Source organism: Olea europaea, chromosome 1 (assembly GCF_002742605.1).
Source record: "Olea europaea var. sylvestris chromosome 1, O_europaea_v1, whole genome shotgun sequence".
Classification (NCBI taxonomy): Eukaryota; Viridiplantae; Streptophyta; class Magnoliopsida; order Lamiales; family Oleaceae; genus Olea; species Olea europaea.
In genome coordinates, this window is record NC_036237.1 from 24543453 (window position 1) to 24548661 (window position 5209).

Here is a 5209-nt window from a genome sequence, read left to right on the forward strand (position 1 = left end):
CTTCCAGTTTATAGCTTAATGCCTCGAAAATACTTTAATTCAATGTCTAGACAACTACACAATATCCATTGCCCAATACTACTACAAGAAGAAATTCTTCATTTCAAGTACAAAATGGATGGTTAATAATTACTATAGCTTCCATCCCCTTTACTCCTCAATTTGCTTCAAACTTAGTCAAACCGTCAATTTTTTTTAGACAATATACTCCATTGATTTATTTACAGTTGTGATTTATGCAACTTCCCAATTTCTTATTTGTATTAATAGTCTTCAAGATTTATAAGTATTATGTCCTTATTTAGCATAAAAAATCATTGGCAATGGACAATAACAGTGTACTACACCTCCAGTGTAAGAATGCAAAGTGGTCACTTTGGTCATCATGTCATTGAAAAGTTCTGCAGATGGTTCAACCACCATGACTCCAGAATTTAGCCTTTCTGAATGTTTTAAGTTGGCACAAAATTTTCGACATTTGAAAAGATCTTCAATGCTCTTAACCACAATAGTATCAGCATCAAGATATACCACTGTCAAAAATTAAAGAAATAAATGAGAAGATTAGCAACAGTCCACCAAGCCATATAAACTAAATAAAGTGAACTTCAACAGAACATATCAGGGGAAATTCACTCCAGCATGTTTTGTAAGCCAAAACAAATGTCATTTAAATTTTCACTCAAACAAGTTTACTTCTTCATAGTTCATATTTTGCAAACATAATTATAATCGAGAATTACCTTTCTTGTAATTAGTCATGTTAAATATCTTTAGCTTTGTGTAGACACCCCAAAACCTCGTTGGGCGAACTTGATTAGGATTTTCCAGTAAACTAATTGTATTCACAATCCAACCATCAGCCTGCATAACAGAAATCAGAAACCTCACGTGAAATCAATGAACAGATGAAGCATACTTTCACGAGCAATCTGAGCTTCAATATTCAACTGCTCAACCAACTATTCTACTAACTTAAAATTATCATCAACGCAATGGAGCAGCTAAGTTTTGAACCTTGAAATAAAAGAATTTACTCAGTGACTAGTTTCTTTAAGTAACAAAAAAGTTTAAAAGAAAATATCAGGCTTCTTAGATGGAAAAAATACAACTTGGATGAGTGGGATAGTATCTTATTTGGTCCCTACTCTGCACCCAACCCCTTCTTCTACAGAGCCTACGTTGGCTTGTTCAATTCTGAATTTAAATTTGTCAATTATAATCAATAAGGAAAGAACTTTTATCACCCCACTCTGGTCTGTTACGGCAACCACCTCAGGGTAGTTGTAATATGAGCAATTTGAATAAAGTTTAATCTCTGCTGTCGAATCCACAACATTATAAATCACAATTAATTGCAATTCAGGAATTTCCAGAATTTCGGACTATAAGCTCCCAATTCCATCCACCATATAAAAGAATCATTAACTCTCCAATCCCAATTCAGCAGCAACAAATTTTCCGGCACCATACACATCTTAGAATTGGCCAAAAACTCCAGACAGATTTAAAAAAAAAAAAAAAAAAGAGACAATTGCTTTTAACATTAATAGGGGAAAAAGGGCCAAAAAGATTACCTGAAGGAGTTTTTTGGCATAGTTGGAGACTCCATCAGATACCAAAGCAACCATGTCTTTTGTAGAACCGGTGTCGCGAATCGATTTCCCCAGGACTCGCACGCCAAGCAAGAATTCATCACCATACAGAAGCGTCACGTACGCTTCTTCTGAATTCCGAGATCCCAACGTCGCTCCAACGAAACTACAAAGCGTTATAATCAATAGTAATAACGATAAACTAAATCCCAATTTCGACATACTTGAGTTAGATTTATACAATTAAAGTGGATTTAGTAAAAGTTTTGATTTGGAAAAAAATGAGATTGAAGATCTGAGAGAAGTGTTTGAATTTAGAAAGGTAATTCAAATGGAGTCTTCTATGATTCTTCTATATTATATTATGAATTGTGAATATATTCACTCCTGGTCTGGTCTTCCTTGTCGTCTCCGGGTTGTGCTGTAGGCAATATTCGTCAACTTTCAGGTTGTTCATTTTGACAATTCTTTGTTCGATTAACCTTGAAAAGTCAGGAGCTCCTTCAACGACTTTGGATTTTAATAAATGTATAATTGAAAAATTGACAGAAGTTGTAAACTTTTTCAAGAATATGCGGCTAACATTAATTTTAAGACCTAACTTTTACTAAGCTTCCATTTGGACTTTTAATGAGATTTTGGATGAAAATTGTTTTGAAATAGTGATTTTTGGGAGAATGTATAGTTAAAAGATAAAGAAAAATTTGAATTTATGTGTAATATTATTTCGATCGCGCTATCCATACAAAATGGAGGCTCACAGATGTTTCACAGAATGACGTCGCATGTGAGGCAATTTATAAAATAAAATGATAAAAGCAAAAGCAAAACGCATTACATATCTAATTTCCATTCCTTTATCCATTTGAAAACCTTAGAAATCGTGTGAAACTCACTCCACCTCCGACTGGCGACAAACGCTTGAAGAACACATTATGTCTATAAATATGTAAATACTGTATAACTGGAGTAAGTTTCTTTTTAATCTCGTTCACTTTGTAAATTCCATATCCTTTGTAAAATGTAGTATAAAACTAATGGAATTGGTAGAAGATGTGTGCTTGTCCTGTTCTGTAATAGAATTTGTTTCTTTTCTAAACTTATTTCTTTCCTTATACATAATGAAAATGATACTTCCATCCACCATCAATTTCACTAATAGTGTTCTTGAGAAATTTTTGTCTTGGAATATTAGTGTCACTGTAATAAAATTGCACTTGCAATCAGGGACGGATCTAGGATTGGATTCAAGATCGGGTTACAAAATTTCAAACCGAACTACTACGCGGAAAAAACAATTTACCCATAAAAAACTGATTTTTTTACCAAAAATAAAAATAAAAAATACCTTAAAAAGAACTCTTGGACCTGAGGGAGGAGGGGCTATAGCCCAGCCCAGCCCAGCCTCCCCTCAATCCGTCTCTGCTTGCAATATACCAAATAATAATAATAATAATAATAAAAAGAAAGAAAAGAAAAGAAATTCAAAAAGTAAAAAGTTTCAAAGGATACTTCCATCATCACTTTCGCAGATAGTGTCTCTTGGAAGAACTGGAGGCATATGTATTGTTGGTTACAATTAATATTGGATAATGAATAATAGCCACATATAATGTCATAAACAATTCTCTATCTTCATCTGTAATTTTTGTCAATACACATGAAGATTGACCACTACAAACAAATGACATAACCGAATTCCACTCATGTGTTTATAATTTAGAAACTCTACATGAGATGATAATAATTCACTCCTGCCCAATTCGCCACCAATTTTTGTAGCTATTGTCCAGCCAGCAAAGGCTTCCTTTGTTATGGCTTCGGCTCCCATTTCACTTGTCATATGAGCTTCCATAATCGGTGTGAATTGACATCAATGACGAATAATAGGGAAGGGCGTTGGAACGATTTGCAATGCGCTTTGGGAAAGAATCTATAGCATTTAGTTGAGAATAAAAGCAGTAATGAAACATCAGATGCTGATGGATCCAGCAATATAAAGGAAGCAATAACTAATTTCTGGCAACTACATATCCCATAAAACTGTAAAACTACTTAGCAGCTTATGAACACAAAAAAATCCCATAAAACTGATCATTTTATGGAGCGTTATACAACTACATATCTCATATAACTTATAGCAGTTTTATCATTTAATGTTCTCATCTAAAGTGCACATGAAAGAAAGTGAATTTTTACCTGAACAAAATTGAATCCCATTTGACCCGTTCTGATTACTGTGGCACCTGGTTGCAGAAAATTTGACTGAGCAAATTATGGACCTGAAGTACCTAACGTTGGTCGATAAGTGTCTTTTTAAACACTTGTTTAATACCTAAGCGTGTGCTGGGAGCAATTGTCAAAAATTCACAAGTGATTTTCCTGTCAAATCATCATGAAATCCTTGAATAGGGTGCATTTATTACTCAAACATATTCTCATATTTGCCCTCAAATTGGTTTAGCCATCACCGTGAATGCTAAGAAGAATTCAGTAATACCGTTGATCATTCAATCCAAAAAAAGAGAGTGTGCCAACAATAGCGGGTCCCACAGTTGCCAATTTTTTAAACAAAATAAACACGTGAATACTTGGAAAAAAAAAAAAGGAAAAGAGACATTACTTCTTGGAAAAAAAAATCACTTACACAAGATATTCATCCCTTCATTCCAATTCGATAACCACAATCGAAAATTACATGCACCTAGATCAGAGATTTACTAAAAAAAAATTGAGTGAGTACGCGTAGAACGTCGAACGAACCATGAATGTCACGGTTGTTGTGCCAAATAATCTCTAAAACGATCCCACTCGTTCTATTGGGTTTTGACGCATGTATTTCAGCAGCAAGTTCTTCATGTTCATCCAGTAGCTCGACCTCTGCTACGTAGGGGTCCGTCTCAGCTCTCGTGAATGCTTCGTCAACCAAGCCCGCCCGTCGGAGAAAGTTGTGAATACCCAAAGTTGCTATTACAACAACTGTTTGTACTTTGGAAATTATAGCTCGGCATACGATCGAGTATTTTCCAACGATTTTTCCAAACTCCGAATGCACGTTCTATTACGTTTCTGCATGACGAGTACCTGAAATTGAATTTTTCGCGTGCATTTCGAAAGTTATGCCTGCGTCCTATCTCCCCAATGTAAAATTGCTGAAAATGATATAATATATCAACACCCTTATACGGGGCCATGTACCCAGATCGATGGCGAACCCTGAGTCTACTCGATAATATTTTTTGTTCCTCGATTGCGAAAAGTGAATCTCAAGGTTGTGTATAGCCCTAGCTAAGATTCTAACATCGTGAGAAGTGCGAGTTGTACCAGCTAGCACAAATGTGAGACACAAATTGAAATCACATGCTGCTAGCACGTTCTACGTAGGAATTCCTTTGCGTCCGACGAAACTCACTCGCTGGTCCCGTGGGAGGACGGTTCTAACGTGAGTGCCGTCAATTGCTCCTATGCAATCTTGAAACAATGGATGTTTGTTCCGATTTGGTACATGATGCTCGACACTATGATTATAGTTTGAATCCGGTCGAAGTAAGCACCTTGAGAACTCGAGAAACACTTCTAGGACGAGTTTGAAGTAGTGTCCGACGGTTTCTAAT

At 35.5% G+C, this 5209-nt stretch overlaps 1 pseudogene; it reads right to left on the bottom strand.

Moving 5' to 3' along the window:
- The window catches only part of LOC111398138, a 10200-nt pseudogene extending 8082 nt beyond the window's left edge, over nucleotides 1-2118 (bottom strand).
- Between the last annotated feature and the right edge of the window lie 3091 nt (nucleotides 2119-5209).